The 19,886-nt window shown below is 42.3% G+C and overlaps 1 protein-coding gene across 1 annotated transcript in view; it reads left to right on the top strand.

The window, feature by feature from the left end:
* The window catches only part of AMPD3 (adenosine monophosphate deaminase 3), a 296,752-nt gene that overhangs the window by 107,770 nt on the left and 169,096 nt on the right, over positions 1-19,886 (top strand). The window lies entirely within an intron of this gene.

Genomic DNA, 19,886 nt, shown 5'->3' with positions numbered 1-19,886 from the left:
GTACTATTGATTTAACTTCCATTACTGATTACTACTGAATTTTAGCACTTCATTTATTTTATTGTTTTAAAGGTAAATTCTTATAAGTAAAATTATTGAGACCATTTTCTCACTCCACATGCAAATGTAAACTAAAAATGTTTTAAAGATTTACATGTAACCTCTGAAACCTTAAAACTTCCAGAAGAAAACATAGCCAATGTGTTCTTTGATGTTGGTCTTAGCAAAAATTTTGCCTGTCTTCTCAGGCAAGGACAACAAAAGCAAAAATAAACAAATGAGACCAGATCAAGCTAAAAAGCTTTTGGATAGCAAAGGAAGCTATCAACAAAACAAAAAGGCAACCTACTGAATGAGAGAACATGTTTGCAAATGATGCATCTGATAAGGGGTTAATATCCAAAATATGTAAAGAACTTGAACAACTCAATATCAAAAAAAGTCTGATTAAAAAATGGGCAGAGGATCTGAATAAGTATTTTTCCAAAAAAAACATACAAAAGGTCAATACGAGCATTGAAAAGATACCCAACAACACTCATCATCAGGGAAACAAAAATCAATACCACAATGAAATACCACCTCACATGAGTCAGAATGGCTATCATCAAAAAGACAAGAAATATCAGGTGTTGTAGAGGATGCAGAGTAAAAGGAATCCTTGTCACTATTGATGTGAATCTAAATTGGTATAATCTCTATGGAAAACAGCATGAAGATTCCTCAAAAAAAATCCAGCAATTCCACTCCTGGGTATTTATTAAAAATAATAATAATAAAAATGCTAATTTGAATAGATGTGTGCAAGAGGAGCCTTGTGGGCTACAGTCCATGGGATAGCAAAGAGTTGGACCCGACTGAACTATTAAGCACACAGCACACATGTACATGTATGATACACAATAGAATATTGTTTAGTCATAAATAAGAATGAAATCTTGTTGCAACAGACATGGATGGACCTAAAGGGCATTATGCTAAGTGAAATGTCAGACACAAAGACAAATACTGTATGTTTTCACTTACAGATAGAATTTAAAAAAATAAAATAAAAAACAGGACAAAGCAGAAATAGACAGGTACAGAGAAGAAACTAGTAGTTGCTAAAGAGGAGGAGGATGGGGAATGGATAAAATAGGTGAAAGGGACTAAAGCATAAACCACCAGTTATAAAATAAATAAATCACACAAATGTAATGTACAGCCCAGGAAATATAGTCAATAATATCGTGATAACTTTGCATGATGCATGCTCAGTTATGTCTGGATCCTTTTACTAGGGAATGGTATAAAGAGTGCAGTCTGGTACTATGTGTGTGCTCACTTGTGTCTGTCTCTTTGCGACCCCATGGACTGTAGCCCACCTGGCTCCTCTCTCCATGGGATTTTCCCTGGCAAGAATACAAGAGTACTGGAGCGGGTTGCCATTCCCTTCTCTAGGGGATCTTACCGACCCAGGGATGGAAACCCTGTCTCCTGGTCTCCTGCATTGTCAGGCAAATTTTTTACCACTGAGCCACCTGAGAAACCCCAACTTTGCTTGGTGCATAAACTATAAAAATCACTACATTGTGTACCTGAAACTAATATAGTAAGTCTTACTAATATAGTAAGTCAACTATATTTCAATAAAAAAATAAGTAAATTTATTGGGCCCATGAGTGTGTACTTTTTTGTTAAATACTGTACATGTATTTCCAGATCAACCTCTGGGATGATCAGTTTTTACTTCTACTAACAGTAAATGTCAGTCTCCTATATTCTTAGAAACACTGAGCATTATCCCTTTTTCTTAATACTGTGTTATCTGATAGGTAAAAATGATATGTCTTATTAGAAAGTTTTATTCTTTTCCTATGTTTTTAGACTACATTTATATATTGTGAATTCTGAACATTTTTAGTTGATACCTTCATTCTTTTTAAAAGAAAAAAATTCAGTTATTTGGCTGCACTGGGTGTTAACTGTGGCATGCAGGATCTTTAGTTGTGGCGTGTAAGCTCTTAATTGCGGCATGTGGGATCTTACCAGGGATTGAACCTGGGCCTCCTGCATTGGGAGCCTGGAGTCTCAGCCACTGGACCACCAGGGAAGTCCTTACACTTTCATTCTAATAACTCTGTAATCTTTATCAGCTGACTCTTAGTCATCATGATTTATTCCCTATTTCTGTAATTTGGGGTTCTGCGTGTTAAAGCTTCCGGGTTGAGGTGAATTGCTCCAGAGAGGTTTGTGTTTGTTTTTTCTTACTGCTCCAGAGTTGTTATACCAGATTTTTTTTTTAATTGGAGCATAATTGCTTTATAATGTTGTGTTAGTCTGCTGTACAGCAGCGTGAATCAGCTGTATGTACATATATATCCTCTCCGTCTTATACCAGCCATTTTTAATATTAATTTCCTGATTTGGTGTTTCTAAACCATGCACATGGCTTTTGTGTTGGAGAAGTGGGGCATAGCCTTTGGAGGATCCTGGATTTACTTGAGTGTCTCAGTTCCTTTTCTTCTGTCCCTAAGAAAGTTTCTTTATTACCAGGGAGAGGAAAATCCTCCCCGAAGCCCAGGCAACTATTGATACTTTTCAGTTCAAGCTCTCCATTCTGATGTTCAGTTACCTTGGTTTGGTCTCTTGTGAATTTTCTGTATGTTCATGGGAGTTCAGTTATCTTTTTAAAAGGATGTTAAGTATACTTTACTTAACATGTCTAGATGTTTTATAGTAGTTGAATTTTTAGCTTATCTAGTTTGCCATTATCATCAAAAATAGGAGTCAGTATCAACTCTTCTCATTATTACTTTAATTGACAATATTTCATTGATCAATGGTAATGAAATATTTTTCATATCTTTATGATAATTTATATGTCCTCATATATATTGTTTTGTTGCTGTTGATCCTTTTATTCTATTGGAGTGTTTTTTTTATTGATTTGAAATTCTACTTAATTTAGGAATATTAAAGTTTTGTCATATACACATATTCCTTTTTTTGTGAAATGTGATTTATTTTTTTGCCCTATAAAACTTTAGATATTTATATAATCAAAGATACTAGTTTTTCCCTTAATTTTTGCCTTTGTTGGCTTGATTAGGAATCCTTCTCTCTGGGACGGGGGACAGGGGACAAAAAAAAAAAGGAATCCTTCTCTGTCTTAATATTTCAGAATATTCATCTATTTTTCTATTATTCATCTGATTTCATTTTGTACTTTAAACATTTTAAGATGACTAGAATTTATTTTGGTATATGATGTAAGGTAGAGATTTAACTTTATTTTTTCCCCCAAATGATTAGCAATTATCTAATACATATATTAATACTAAGTAATATACATTTTCTGCAGGACTTGAGAGGTTTCCTTCATCATAGACTACAGAGGTTTTCAAACTGTGTCCTATAGAGCCACAAGGTTTCCTGGGATTACTTCTGCAGATTCCTGGGGAGACAAGGAGGAAGAAAAAGAGCTAGACTCTCTAGCCCAAGTGGTGGTAATGGTAAAGAGCCTGCCAGCCAATGCAGGATACGTAAGAGACGAGGGTTTGATCCCTGGGTTGGGAAGATCCCCTGGAGGAGAGCATGGCAACCTACTTCACTCCTGTATTCTTACCTAGAGAATCCAATGGACAGAGGAGCCTGACAGGCTACAGTCCATAGGGTCACACAGAGTCAGACATGACTGAAGTGACTTAGCACACGCACTCTAGCCTCAAGTGGAGCAGGTCTACTCTTTTTTGTTTTATATGTTGGGGTCCTCTGTCAGAGTTTATTTGAAGAAAGAATTCATCTGCCTGCAAATCATTAATACAACATAAATCTTTTGCAATTAAAAATTTTTAATTACTTTTTGTTGGAGTATATTTGATTTATAATGTGTTAGTTTCTGCTGTACAGCAAAGTAAATCAATTCTATGTATACATATATCCACTCTTTTTTAGATTCTGTTCTCATATAGGTCATTACAGTGTATTGAGTAGAGTTCTCTGAGCTATACAATAGGTTCTTATTGGTTATCCACTTTATATATATATTAGTGTGTATACGGAGAAGGCAATGGCAACCCACTCTGGTACTCTTGCCTGGTAAATCCCATGGACGGAGGAGCCTGGTAGGCTGCAGTCCATGGGGTCGCAAAGAGTTGTACACAACTGCACAACTTCGCTTTCACTTTTCACTTTCATGCATTGGAGCAGGAAATGGCAACCCATTCCAGTGTTCTTGCCTGAAGAATCCCAGGGATGGAGGATCTTGGTGGGCTGCCGTCTATGGGGTCGCACAGAGTTGGACATGACTAAAGTGACTTAGCAGCAGCAGCAGCAGTGTGTATATGTCAATCCCAATCTCCCAATTTATCTCTCTCTCTTACAATAAATCTAAAACTATAAATGTTTGAATTTGTTTCTGGCCCTTTTATTCTCTTCCATAGTCTCTCTTTTCCTGTACTAGATTAACAATTTAAAAAATTGTTACAAGACTTCAAATTTAACAACAACAAAAAAAGAGATAATAACTAAAGAACTCTCATATACCTATTATTAAAATCCAACAATTATCAAGATTTTGTCACACTTCTAAAGAGCCTCTTGAAAGTGAAAGAGGAGAGTGAAAAAGTTGGCTTAAAGCTCAATATTCAGAAAACTAAGATCATGGCATCCGGCAAATAGATGGGGAAACAGTGGCTGACTTTATTTTTCTGGGCTCCAAAATCACTGCAGATGGTGCTTGCAGCCATGAAATGAAAAGACGCTTACTCCTTGGAAGGAAAGTTGTGACCAACCTAGACAGCATATTAAAAAGCAGAGACATTACTTTGCCAACAAAGGTCCGTCTAGTCAAGGCTATGGTTTTTCCAGTGGTCATGTATGGATGTGAGAGTTGGACTATAAAGAAGGCTGAGCACCGAAGAATTGATGCTTTTCAACTGTGGTGTTGGAGAAGACTCTTGAGAGTCCCTTGGACTGCAAGGAGATCCAACCAGTCCATCCTAAAGGAGCTCAGTCCTGGTTGTTCATTGGAAGGACTGATGTTGAAGCTGAAACTCCAATACTCTGGCCACCTGATGCAAAGAGCTGACTCATTGGAAAAGACCCTGATGTTGGGGAAGATTGAGGGCAGGAAGAGAAAGGGATGACAGAGGATGAGATGGTTGGATGGCATCACCGACTCGATGGACATGGGTTTGGGTAAACTCTGGGAGTTGGTGATGGACAGGGAGGCCTGGTGTGCTGCGGTTCATGGGGTTGCAAAGAGTCGGACACGACTGAATGACTGAACTGTCACACTTATTTAATCTATCCCCTTTACTCTTCTGTTTGTTTTGTTTCAGTATATGGTTTGCCCCTCCCTCCTTTCCTTCCTTCCTGTTCTCTTTTCCCCAGACATCATATCACCCACACACAGTTCCACACACAAGGGGCTTCCCTTGTGGCTCAGCTGATAAAGAATCCGCCTGCAACGTGGGAGTCCTGAATTTGATCCCTGGGTTGGGAAGATCCCCTGGGGAAGGGAAAGGCTTACCACTCCAGTATTTTGACCTAGAGAATTCCATGGACTGTATAGTCCATGGGGTTGCAAAGAGCCGTATATGACTTTCACTTTCACACACAATTCAGTATGCATCTGTTAAGAAAAAAGAAATGAAAAAAGAATGTCTTCTTACATAACCAAATGCTATTGTTACACTTAATGTTAACAATAATTTTGTGGTATCCTCTCATACCCAGTGCATAATCAAATTTGTCTTACTGTCTCAGACATGTCTTTCAACAGTGGTTAGTTCAAAACAGACTCCAAACAAGATTGTTGTATCTCTACATTTCCTTTTAATCTAGACCAATCTGCCCCCGTCCCTTTTATTTTCATGCCATTGACTTGTTGAAGAAAACAAAGCCTTAATAGTTGTCATTTAGAACTTTTATTATCGAGATAAATCTTGATTCTCCTCTTGATTCTGCCCGTGTAGACTCAGCCAGAACATCCTGGCCTGCTCACTTACCAGGGTGGGGTCAGGGTGGGGGACTGGAGTGACCAACGTCACAGTATTTCTTATACAGCAGAGTATCTTGAAAGGTTAATCTTTGTACTTTTCTTGCTACACTTTTTCCACTTGACCTTTCCCCTAGAAAATCAGAGGAATTGCCTCGAGAAGAATTAGTATTGGTAAAACCGGAATGTGAAGAGAAAGAGTCAGAATAAAACAGTCAAAGTTCAGCTTTCTGACATTTAAAATAGGCTCTTGAAGCCCACATGAAAAACAATACTTTTGAAAGCCAAAGCCTTTTATTTGCAGAGCACCAGTTTTTGTTGAGAGAAGAAAAGGCCCTTGAGAATCAAAAGGAAAGGCCCGGAAGCATGAGGAATTGACTTTGCCGTAAAAACACATTGGAAAGAGACTAGAGGAGAACCTGACTAAGCCGCTTCACCCCAGCGTCCTCTGGGCTGCTGCTGCTGCTAAGTCACTTCAGTCGTGTCCGACTCTTTGCGACCCCATAGACAGCAGCCCATCAGGTTCCCCCGTCCCTGGGATTCTCTGGGCTAGGGGAGAGCAAAGACTTAGGAGGTTGGATGGAGGTCTGAGGGAAGAGTCCCACCTAGAGGAGGGCAGCACCTTGGAGAGACTGCAGTCGGCCTCAGGAAACTTTGGAGGGCCTGGAGTCCATCTGCCATCTGATTGAGTCCCACTGTTTCTGAGCCGCAGAGCCATGTTAGCTGTTCTTACCACTGCTGAGGGTGTTTCATCACCAACAGCCAGAAGCCCCAGCAGAAGTGACACTTGTCTGTGTCCAGAGTCATTGTTGAGTCCCACCCAGAGAGCTCCGAGTGGCAGAGGACACAAACAAGCCACCCCCAAATACTTAGTTCAAAGGTTGGGGGCACTTTACACCGAGGAGCAATAAACTGAAGGAGGACCACTCATCTCTGTGTTTGGGCAGGACTGGACCCTGCAGGACATTCACAAGTCACATAAGGGATGGGATCTCTCGGCCTAGTTGTACTCTTGTATCCTAGCCTAGTTTTTGTCTCAATTTGATGGGTTTGTTATGCTAGTTAGAGCAGTCATCTTTAACCTTTTCTGCCTATTAAAACCACTTGGGGGAGCTTTTTAAAAAGTACTGACACTGGGCCACATCCCAAACCAATTGAACTAGATTCTCTTGTGGGTGGGGCATAATGTCATTGTGTGTTTGTGAGTAAAATTTTATCTTTGTGAGGCCACTTAAGGTTGTTTAGCCCAGACGTTATCACTTTGAAGCTATTTCAAAAATGCACCCCAGCCATCATAACAGACTGAGACCAAGAGTTAGTTTATGTTTGCATGTACTGATAAAGAGAAAGCTACAGGCCCCAGATGGCATCACCTGAGCTAAAGCTCATGCTGCCAAACCTAGACTTAGTACTCAACCTAATAGCAGTTTAAAAAAAATCTATTTATTTTTAATTGAAGGATAATTGCTTTACAATATTGTGTTGATTTCTGCTATACATCAATGTGAATCAGCCATAGGTATACATATGCCCCTCCCTCTTGAGCCTCCCTCCCACCTCCCACCCCATCCCACTCCTCTAGGTTGTCACAGAGCCCTGGTTTGAGTTCCCTGAGTCATAGAGCAAATTCCCACTGGCTATCTATTTTACATGTGGTAATGTATATGTTTAGGCTTCCCAGGGGGCACTAGGTAAAGAACCCACCCGTCATTGCAGGAGACATAAGAGATGTGGGTTTGATCCCTGGGTTGGGAAGGTCCTCTGGAGGAGAGCATGGCAACTCACTCCAGTATTCTTGCCTGGAAAATCCCATGGACAGAGGAGTCTGGTGGGTTATAGTCCATAGGGTCGCAAAGAGTCAGACACGACTAAAGCAACTTAGTATGCGTGCAGTATATATGTTTCTGCTGTAGGAAGGGGGGGCCCCCCTCCAGGGCCTTAAGAGTGGGCTATTGTCTAACACTCGGAAAAGAATTATCCGAGGAGACAAGTGCTGACAAAGCAAGAGAGTTTATTGGAAAAGGGCACTGGGCAGACAGCAGAAGGGTAAGGGAACCCAGGAGAACTGCTCTTTCATGTGGCATGCAGTCTTGGGTTTTATGGTTACAGAGTTAGTTTCCAGGTTGTCTTTGGCCAATCATTCTTACTCAGAGTCCTTGGTGGCGCACGCATTGCTCAGCCAAGATGGCTGCCAGAGAAAAGGATTCTGGGAGGTGGAAAGACATGTGGTATCTCCTTTTGACCTTTCCCGAACTCTTCTGGTTGGTGGTGGCTGATCAGTTCTGTGTTACTTACCAGGACCTCCTTGTCATAAAACAACTCATGCACACAGATACTACGGTGCCTGGCCAGGGTGGGTTATTTCAATCAGTTTGCTTCCCCTAACATTTCCGAGCTACTCTCTCCTTTTGTAGCACCCTCTCTTCCCCTGCCCCACCCACTGTGTCCACAAGTCTGTTCTCTATGTCTGCATCTCCATTCAGTTCAGTTCAGTTGCTCAGTTGTGTCCGACTCTTTGTGACCCCATGGACTGCAGCACACCAGGCCTTCCTGTCCACCACCAACTCCCAGAGCTTGCTCAAACTCGTGTCCATTGATTCAGTGATGCCATCCAACCATCTCACCCTCTGTCATCCCCTTCTCCTCCTGACCTCACTCTTTCCCAGCATCAGGGGCTTTTCAAATGAGTCAGCTCTTCGTATCAGGTGGCCAGTATTGAAGTTTCAGCTTCAACATCAGTCCTTCCAATGAATATTCAGGACTGATTTCCTTTAGGATGGACTGGTTGGCTCTCCTTGCAGTCCAAGGGACTCTTAAGAGTCTCCTCCAACACCACAATTCAAAAGCATCAGTTCTTTGGCACTCAGTTTTCTTTATAGTCCAACTCTCACATCCATACCTGACCACTGGAAAAACCATAGCTTTGACCAGATGGACCTTTGTTGCCAAAGTAACGTCTCTGCTTTTTAATATGCTGTCTAGGTTGGTCATAACTTTCCTTCCAAGGAGTAAGCGTCTTTTAATTTCATGGCTGCAATCACCATCTGCAGTGATTTTGGAGCCCCCCAAAATAAGTTCTGTCACTGTTTCCATTGTTTCCCCATCTATTTGCCATGAAGTGTTGGGACCAGATGCCATGATCTTAGTTTTCTGAATGTTGAGCTTTAAGCCAACTTTTTCACTCTCCTCTTTCACTTTCATCAAGAGGCTCTTTAGTTCCTCTTCACTTTCTGCCATAAGGGTGGTGTCATCTGCATATCTGAGGTTATTAATATTTCTCCCAGCAATCTTGATTCCAGCTTGTGCTTTCATCCAGCCCAGCGTTTCTCATGATGTACTCTGCCTATAAGTTAATAAGCATGGTGACAATATACAACCTTGACGTACTCCTTTTCCTATTTGGAACCAGTTTATTGTTCCATGTCCAGTTCTATGCTTCCTGACCTGGATACAGATTTCTCAGGAGGCAGGTCAGGTGGTCTGGTATTCCCATCTCTTTCAGAATTTTTCACAATTTGTTGTGATCGACACAGTCAAAGGCTTTGGCATAGTTGATAAAGCAGAAATAGATGTTTTTCTGGAACTCTCTTGCTTTTTTGATGATCCAGTGGATGTTGGCAATTTGATCTCTGGTTCCTCTGCCTTTTCTAAAATCAGCTTGAACATCTGGAAGTTCATGGTTCACGTACTGTTGAAGCCTGGCTTGGAGAATTTTGAGTATTACTTTGCTAGCATGTGAGATGAGTGCAATTGTGCGGTAGTTTGAGCATTCTTTAATGGCAACCCACTCTAGTACTCTTGCCTGGAAAATCCCATGGACAGAGGAGCCTGGTAGGCCACAGTCCATGGGGTGGCAAAGAGTCCGACATGACTGAGCGACTTCACTTTCACTTTCTTAGGGATTGGAATGAAAACTGACCTTTCCAGCCCTGTGGCCACTGCTGAGTTTTCCAAATTTGCTGGAATATTGAGTGCAGCACTTTCACAGTATCATCTTTTAGGATTTGAAATAGCTCAACTGGAATTCCATCACCTCCACTAGCCTTGTGTGTAGTGATGCTTCCTAAAGCCCACTTGACTTCACATTCCAGGATGTCTGGGTCTAGGTGAGTGATCACACCATTGTGGTTATCTGAGTCATGAAGATCTTTTTTGTATAGTTCTTCTGTGTATTCTTGCTACCTCTTCTTAATATCTTCTGCTTCTGTTAGGTCCATACCATTTTTGTCCTTTATCTCCATTGCTGCCCTGCAAATGGATTCATCAGTACCATCTTTCTAGAGTCCATATATATGCGTTAATATGTGATATTTATTTTTCTCTTTCTGACTAATTGCAGTTTTGACCTTCCCAGAAATGTAAGCTTAATCAATCAGGCTGGAATTTTCTGGTCAGCCCCTATGAGGTGATCTGTCACTATACCATTTCCATCCCCTACCCCCAGAAGGGATGTGCATCATAAAATCCTTGTCATTCCCTCCCCTTCCCCTAAGCTGTAATGACCTAAAAATAATCCTTTCTTTTCTTTTGCTAACAGCTCCCTCACCCCATCCTTCCTATAAAAACCTTCCATTTTGTACAGCCCCTGAAACCACCTTCTAGTTGCTAGATGGGATGCTGCCCCATTCATGAATTGGTGAATAGAACCAATTAGTTCTTCAAACTTAGTCAGCTGAATTTTGTTATTTATTTATTTACGGTCGTGCTGTGCAGCATGAAGGCTCTTAGCTCCCTGACCAGGGATTGAACCTGCACCCACTGAAGTGGAAATGCAGAGTCTTAACCACTGGACTGCCAGGGAAACCCCTGAATTTTTTAAAAAAATTATTTATTGATTTTTGGCTGTGCTGGGTCTCCATTGTTGCATGGGTTTTTCTCTAGTTGTGGTGAGCAGGGGCTACTCTTAGTTGTGGTGCACAGGCTTCTCATTGCTGTGGCTTCTCTTGTTGCAGAGCTCGGGCTCTAGGGTGCAAGGGCTTTAGAGCACATGGGCTCTAGGGCACAGGCTCAATAATTATGGCACAAGGGCTTAATTGCTCTGCGGCTTGTGGGATCTTCTGGAATCAAGGATCGAACCCACATCTCTTGCATTGGCAGGCGGATTCTTTACCACTGAGCTATCATGGAAGCCATTGGATTTTGTTTTTTAATAGTAGTTTTAGATTTAGGGTTGTATGCATTAACACAGCCAGAAATAGAAGGGTTAACTGCCGCCAGCAGGGGCAGGTGTTCGGAGAGAAGACCAGCTGCAGGTGATGGGAGGAAGGCCAGCCCAGGGTGCGTAACAGACAACAGGTGGCTGTGCTGTAAGGCGTTGGCGGCAAAAAGGAACAGCAGGAAGCACCAGGGCATCAAGAATGGCAGAGAACACAGCTGTGGGCATCCTAGGAGCAAACTGTAGGCAGGCCCCAGTGAAGTCCAGGTGTAGGAGGCAGAGAGAGGACTCTACCTATGACAGCCTGTTATAGGCTGGACTGTCTCTTCTTCCCAAATTTATGGTTGGAGTCCTAATTCCCAGAACCTCAGCATGTGACTGCATTTGGAGATAAGGACTTTAAAGAGGCAATTAAGGTAAAAAGAGGTCTTCTGTGTCATTTCTTATCCAATATGGCTCATGTCCTTATAAGAAGAGGAGATTAGGACAGAGATAGCATGCAGACTGAGGGGTGACCATGTGGGGACACACAGAAAAAGTGGCCATCTGCAAGCCAAGCGAAAGGACTGGCTTTCCAGTCCAGAAAGCAAACCTGCCAGCATTGTGATCTTAGACCTCTAGCCTCCAGAACTGTAGGAAAAAAATTCTACTCTTTAAGCCACTCAATATATGGTATTTCGTTGTGGCACCCAAGTAAACTAACACATTGCTGTCAGAGGGATTTGGAGAGAACAGGGCAGGGCTATAGTCCTAGAGGTAGGGCATCCTGGCTGGGTCTCAGTACCAAGCACATATCAAGGGTCAGGGAACCAGGACTGGGTCACTGACGCAGGGGAAGCAGGATCTCATTCATTCATTCAAGCAACAATAATTAATTAAGCTCCTCCTGTATGCTGGTCCCTGTTCCAGGCACTGGATACACTGTGACTGCAGTGGTCTGGTTGAAGGGTGACATCGGCTTGGATTAACAGAGTGGCGGTAGACTAGGTGATTTGACACAAACTGCCAACCTGGAGCTGATGTTTCCTGAATCTCCCTGCCCAGGCATATACCTACTTATCTACCTGCAGAAGGATTTGAGTTTCCTCATTTTCAGAGAGGAGGAACTGTAGAGCAGTGACCAGGCAGGTTGTTTATAACTTATCCAGAGATATGATTTTTCTCTTTGGGAGAAAGTGAAGTTTCAGTTTACACACAGTTTTCACTGGCACCTCAGATAACAAGGGCTTCCCAAGGGGCTCAGTGGTAAAGAAACTGCCTGCCAGTGCAGGAGACATAAGAGATGTGGGTTCAATCCTTGGGTCAGGAAGATCCCCTAGAGAAGGAAATGACAACTCACTCCAGTATCCTTGACTGGAGAATCCCATGGACAGTGGAGCCTGGTGGGCTACAGTCCATAGGGTCACAAAGAGCCGGATGCGACTCAGCGACTGAGCACACGTGTCAATTAACAAACTTGGATGTTCCCCTGAATGTCTCCATCTCGTGATCTTTAACACATAACATTCCCATGTTATCTTAACTTCATTAGTTTTTCTAAAATGTCACAGTTTCTTTCCCAAACCAAGTTTCATTGGAAAATTCGGACATTTCCAGGCAATAACTCCATCATCTGTGCCACTGTGGACAACCATTAGATAAACTTCCCTAATTTATACCACATCTGCTCTCCCAGTCCTGCTTGACTTTGAGCATTAAAAAAAAAACAAAAACCATCCAAATTATTTTTTTCCCAAAATAAGCATCCCTTCCACATTTCCCTCACCAATTTTCTATTAAGTGAAAGACAAATCGTCAACATCGAATCAGCCAACTTTTATGAAAAGCTGGGAAGTCTTTCAAAAGATTTCAGAGTAAACTGCCTTGTAGAACATGACGAGTAGATAATGGGCCATAGTTTCATCTGTATGGTCCCTGTAGATCTCTTTGATAATTCTGGTAACCGAGGACTGTTTAGACACTGGCATCCTTCTCTATCACTGTGAAGGACTCTTTCCTCATTCCATCATTTGAAAAGTTAAAGCGATGTGAGCCTACAATCTCCCAACTTGATTTGCACTCTGGCCTTGTTTCATTTGGCAGGCAGCATAGGGGAAGAGAAAAGGACATAGGCTTTGAAGTCAGGCAGTCTTGAATTTGCCCATGGATTCTTCCCTCTTCTAGCCCTGTAATTGTGGGCAATTCTCTTAACCTGACTCTCAGTTTCATTAGCTATAAAATGGGGATAATAATATTTACCTAATAGGCTTGTGTGAGGATTAATGACACAACGTGGATGAAAGCATCAGCCCCTGCTGGCAGTGTAGTAAATGCTCATTAAATGGCAACTCTTTTAAAATAGTAACAACTGAAGATACCCTGACTAAAAAAGAAATAAATAAAGCACCTACTCTTCCCCATGCCAGACCCAAAGCTGAAACAGTAAATGTGTCATGTCACCTTAGATTTATAATCTTTGAGATCCAACCAGTCCATTCTGAAGGAGATCAGCCCTGGGATTTCTTTGGAAGGAATGATGCTAAAGCTGAAACTCCAGTACTTTGGCCACCTCATGTGAAGAGTTGACTCATTGGAAAAGACTCAGATGCTGGGAGGGATTAGGGGCAGGAGGAGAAGGGGACGACAGAGGATGAGATGGCTGGATGGCATCACTGACTGGATGGACGTGAGTCTGAGTGAACTCCAGGAGTTGGTGATGGACAGGGAGGCCTGGTGTGCTGCGATTCATGGGGTTGCAAAGAGTCGGACACGACTGAGCGACTGAACTGAACTGAACTGAAAATTGGGAGATGGAATCAATGATCTCTGATTCCTCCCCTCTAGCTCCATCCTGCTAAGATCTTATGTTCAGGGAGAAATGAACACTGTAAAGCAGAAAAAAATTAGATCATCTTTTCTGACTAGTGCCTTTGAAAGCTCAAGCTGTGCTTCACTAGTACTCCAGTTCCAAAGCTTATAGGATGATGTTTTTTCAAGAGATCAGGAGAAGGAAGCCTGGGGGTAGGAGTGGGGGTGGAAGTGAGGAGAGTACCTGTTAACTTCATGGCTGCAAAACAGTTTTTCAGGGTTAACAGAAAAAGAACAAAGGGACATTTGACCTTTTCATGATTTTTTTAAAATGCAAAATACAAGGTATGCACATAATCTTGTTTTCTGACTGGTTCTTTAAAAAATCTGGCATATTAATGATCCCACTTAAAAGCACTGAAGATGGGGGCCAGAAGGAAACTTTTTCTTTCTGAACAATGACTGAGAAGGGAATTCTAATGAATATTTTGGCACACCGATCTCATTTTCTGGCTGCTTCAAGACCCAAGAGCTAGTAGGTCATAATTAAAGCCAATAATGGCAACTCCAGACAGTTATACAAATATTTTCCTGGTGCTGTCAATTCTCCGTGTTAAATGATTTAACATCATATTTGGGGAGTGTAGAACATACAGAGAGGGAATTGAATGTTGATATAAATTCTGGAACATTCACTGCAGATTGCCTCAGAAGATATTGTTTATTACATTCGGAGGAATCGTAAAATGTTTTCTTTAGTAGATAATTTTAAAGGACCCCTTCTGTGTGCAAGAACTGTGAAGTTTGTCTTTAAGCCCTCAGAACAAAATCACATTTTCTGCAGGAAAGAAACATATCCTGTGTTGGGGACTGAAACCTCAAGTTATGTAAATAAATGGACTTCTACCTCCAGTGCACCTTTCTGAAATGTTCTCTTTGATCCCCAAGAATTGCTAATGCTGTGGATGTGTTATATAACTTACAAAAGACCAAAGCTGCTCACTTTTCTGTCAATTCCAGTTCCAAAAAGAAAACCCACAAATACATCTGTTTGTAAAATCTGTTTAGGATCTTGAAAACAAGGTCTTCAATTTTGTCTTTTTTTTCCATAACAAATTTTGTATTTTTAAAAATGATAATTATGCGAAATCCTCCAGCTCCATCCCCACCCCTGTCCATTCCTACTTTAAACAGGAAGAGCGTTTCCTCCTGGATGAAAATAAAGTGTGTGTGTGCATGCTCAGTCCTGTCAGTCTCTTTGAGACCCCATGGAATGTAGCCTGCCAGGCCCCTCTGTCCACGGAATTTTCCAGGCAAGAATACTGAAGTGGGTTGTCATTTCCTCCTCCAGGAGATCTTCCTGACCCAGGGATTGAACCCACGTCTCCTGCGTCAACAGGCGGATTCTTTACCACTGAGCCATCTGGGGAGCCCGGAAATTAAGCAGCTCAATCTAAAATGGGTCTGAGAGAATTCTGAGGCACCACTTTGGGATAAAATACACTGCCTAGTCAATTCATAAAGGCAAAGCTGGATTTATTCTGCAAAACAGTTCAGCCAGAACTTGGGTTCCAAACTCTAGTGCTGTACTGGGGCAATGGAAACTTTCCAGCCGCAACTTGAAGCTGGGTGCCAAGCACAACACTGAGGCAAAGAAGACATTTGAGACCAAACCAGACAGTGATCTTGGCACAACCTGTCCCTGAGCCCAGGACGTCAGCGGCTGTGGGGTGGTGATGTAGCCTTCAGAGGTCTCCAGATCTCTAGGTGCACCAGAGACCAGATTTGAAAATCTCACTTGTTTCCCCTATTTTTTTCTATCCACACAGATCACCTCGTGGGTTACATCATAACAGATGGTGAAAATGCTATGCAGCATACCCACAATTCTTAGGCACACTTCCACTTAATCATACTTGGGTTTCTATGAGGGCCCCCCCACTGTGAATGAGCAACTCCTTGACATTGGGCAAGAGAACACGAGACTCACAGCCAGAGCCTCTGGCTCTGTGATCTGGCCATTCTGTGCCAGTCACTTTCCTGCCTGGTTTGCAGAACCAGGTAGGTCTCTGGTTTGGCATGACATTTTGGGGGTTCTCTTGTCATAATGCACAGAGACCACTCAAGAAGACTCTATATTCTCCATATTACAAGAGGGCAGTGTGCCAGTTTTAGGGCCAGCTGGCTGACTCAGAGATGAGGAGATAATTCCATGACAGTTTGTTTTCATTCTCACTCAAAGGGTAAAAAAAATAAATAAATAAAACTTTGCTGCCACCTGCTGTTTTCCTAGGAATAAATTCTTAAAATGATTCTAGAATAGTTATGCGTTGATTTATTTTAGTAAAGTGCCTTGAAGAATTTGGGGGATTTCAGAATAGTGTGTTTGTTTAGTTGGATAGAGTCGGACACGACCAAGTGACTTCCTACTTTCACTTTCCACTTTCATGCATTGGAGAAGGAAATGGCAGCCCACTCCAGTGTTCTTACCTGGAGAATCCCAGGGACAGGGGAGCCTGGTGGGCTGCCGTCTATGGGGTCGCACAGAGTCAGACACGACTGAAGCGACTTAGCAGCAGCAGCAGCAGCTGGCCTGTCATTTCCTAGGATGGATTGCTGGGCCACACAGATGGCTTCCTTCTTTCAGGCCAATGAGTCCTGTCTGTCCCATCCCTTGGTACAAACTTGCTGGGACTCAGAAAGGAAGGGTGGACTCTCTGACCCCTGGCAATCTTCCAAGGATGTCCATGCAGGGATCTAGCCTATGAGGTTTAGGTTTGGATGCCCTTTCCCCATGGGCCAGTGATGTCATGAAAGGCATAACTGAAGTCAAATCCCCCAGGTACACACTGGTCTCTCCTGGGGGTGTCGGAGGCCTGGGGAAATGGTCCTCAGAAGTACCCTTCCCAGCAGAGGTGATTGTAAACCTTGGGATGAGGTTCCTTTGTGATGTCTCCAAATGTTTAATCTTTGTCATCCTTGAGGAAACTGAGGCAGGTTAAGGAAGAGGGGTCCCCAGAAAAATGAAAGTGAAAGTGAAGTCGCTTAGTCGTGTCCGACTCTTTGAGACCCTGTGGACTGTAGCCATGGGATTCTCCAGGCAAGAGTACTGGAGTGGGTTGCCATTTCCTTCTCCAGGGGATCTTCCCAACCCAGGGATCAAACCCAGGTCTCCCGCATTGTAGGCAGACGCTTTAACCTCTGAGCCACCAGGGAAGTCACCAGAAAAATGAAGGTAAACCCAATTTGAATCACTCCCAGGTGAGAATCCTTGAGCCTAAGTTACATGATGAGTGGGAGGAGGGAAAATAGTATCTCCTTGCTGCTGCTGCTGCTGCTAAGTCGCTTCAGTCGTGTCCGATTCTGTGCGACCCCATAGACGGCAGCCCACCAGGCTCCCCCATCCCTGGGATTCTCCAGGCAAGAATACTGGAGCAGGTTGCGATTTCCTTCTCCAATGCATGAAAGTGAAAAGTGAAAAGTGAAAGTGAAGTCACTCAGTCGTGTCCGACTCCTAGTGACCCCATGAACCCCAGCCTACCAGGCTCCTCCATGCATGGGATTTTCCAGGCAAGAGTACTGGAGTAGGGTGCCATTGCCTTCTCCAGTATCTCCTTGAGGCACAGGTAAAAAGCAGGAGAAGAGTTAACAGTCAGAAGCTTAGCCAGGCCTCAGAAGGGCCCTTAGTCACCTTACTGGAGCCATCTAGAGGACAGAGACCTCCTAACCTTGACTATTTTAGTCACTTTTTGCTGCTCCAAATCACAAAGTGGGATTTTTTTTTCTCCCAGAAGATTCATTTAGATGTGAATGAGTTCCTTTCCATTGTCTTGAGAATTCTTTCAACCAAGATATTTTTATTGGCAGAGATTAATGAATCAATTAAGTGTGCTTTCATATATAGTTTTAAGTGTCCATTCTTCCTTTTTAAAAAAGATGTAAGATCTGGGACCTTGATGATGGCACAGAACGCAGTTTCAAGGGAAAGACACTTGCTTTTTCTTCTTTCAAAAAGAAAAGGCATCTGAGTGGAACTGATAAGTTTTAAAGGTGTGTGATGGCCCATTATTCAATGTCTGGCATGATAGCTGGCATGTAGTAGCATGTTCACTGAATGATCGTTCAAACTCATCACCCGTTGTTTCTTCAGTAGGTTTGTGAGGACTGTTGGGGAGGGTTGGGAGTAGAAAGGAACAGAAGGAATAGTCTCAGATTAAACAAGGGGCAAAGTCTGTGTGTAGAGTGAGTCATAGGAACCAGTGCTACGATAGGGCCAAAAGGGATAGGGGATTAAGAGGTACAAATGACTATGTGTGAAACAAATAAGCCACAAGGACATATTGTACAGCACAGATAATACAGTCAATATTTTATAATAACTATAGAGCATGCTACTGCTGCTGCTAAGTCACTTCAGTCGTGGCCAACTCGGTGTGACCCCATAGACGGCAGCCACCACGCTCCTCTGTTCCTGGGATTCTCCAGGCAAGAATACTGGGGTGGGTTGCCATTTCCTTCTCCAATGCATGCATGCATGCTAAGTCGCTTCAGTCGTGTCTAACTCTGTGCGACCCTATGGACAGCAGCCCACCAGCCTCCTCTGTCTATGGGATTCTCTAGGCAAGAATACTGGAGTGGGTTGCCATTTCCTTCTCCGCACTATAGAGTATAACTTCTAAAAATTGTGAATTACTCCATTGTACACCTGAAACTTAAATAGTATTGTACATCAACAATACCTCAATAAAAAAACTTACAAAGCAGACAAAAAACCCAACTAATGCTGTATAAGTGACAAAATATATTTGTACTACTTATAAATTGAATATAATTCTTGGAAAAAATCAAACAAGAAGATTATAATGTATAAAATTCCTCCTTGCATGTCTCATTCCCCAAACACTACCATTGTGAATGTCATGCATAAGCCTGACATGTTTATGCTTCATGTATTGTCTTGTTTATACCCTCATTCTTTCTCAAAAATTTGTAAAGCCTCTGGAAAGGGGCTAGTTTGGCTCAGCTATGTAAAGAAGAGTTCAGGGAAGTGGCGTGTATCCTACTAAAGAAATATCAGTGTCTCCCTGAAAGGCCTCATGTGGTGATGGCAATGGGAGGTAAAAGTGGGAAACTAAGTAGGAAGGAGAACTCAGGTGGACTGGACTAGGTCATGGAGATTCCCACTGGAGTTTCTCCCTTCCTGGAGATTCTCCATTTTTTAGGTTTTCTTTTTTTCTCCCCCCAGCATTATTGAGGTATAATTGACAAGTAAAACTGTATATTTAGAATGTTCAGTGTGATGATTTGATACAGTATATATTGTAAAATGATTACCACAATTAAGTTAATTAACACATCCATCACCTTGCATAGTTACTCTGTGTGTGTATCTGTGTGTGTGTGTGTGTGTGTGTGTGGTGAGAATGCTTAAGATCTAGTCTGTTAGCAAACTCCAAGTATACATTATAGGATTATTACTATTAAAAATGTTTTTTTGGCCGTGTGGCATGTAGGATATTAGTTCCCTGATCAGGTATTGAACCCATGCCTCCTGCACTGAAAGTGTGGCGTCTCGGCCACTGGACCACCAGGGTAGTCCCACAACACAGTGTTATTAACTATAGTCATCATACTGTGCATTAAGTCCCCAAAACTTATCCACCTTAAACCTGAAGATTTGTACCCTTTGGTCAATATCTACCATTTTCCCCTAGTCTCTGGCCACCACAATTCTACACTCTGTTTCTATGAGTTCAAATTTTTTTAAAGCATCCACATGTAAGTGAGGTCATTCAGTGGTACACTGTATTTATCTTCTGGAGACTTTCTTGATAGTGTTCATTACTTGAAGGTTCAGATTTTTTTGTGGTGGGGTAAAAGGAGGCAACTTCTGGGGAGAGTAATGAGGTTGGTGTTTACCTGCATGATGTATTTGAGTAGCATGGGAGCCCACCATCCCAT

This window comes from Bubalus kerabau, chromosome 15, assembly GCF_029407905.1.
Source record: "Bubalus kerabau isolate K-KA32 ecotype Philippines breed swamp buffalo chromosome 15, PCC_UOA_SB_1v2, whole genome shotgun sequence".
NCBI lineage: Eukaryota > Metazoa > Chordata > Mammalia > Artiodactyla > Bovidae > Bubalus > Bubalus kerabau.
Note: the sequence above shows the minus strand (reverse complement) of the source record. Positions and strands in the feature narration are given on the sequence as shown.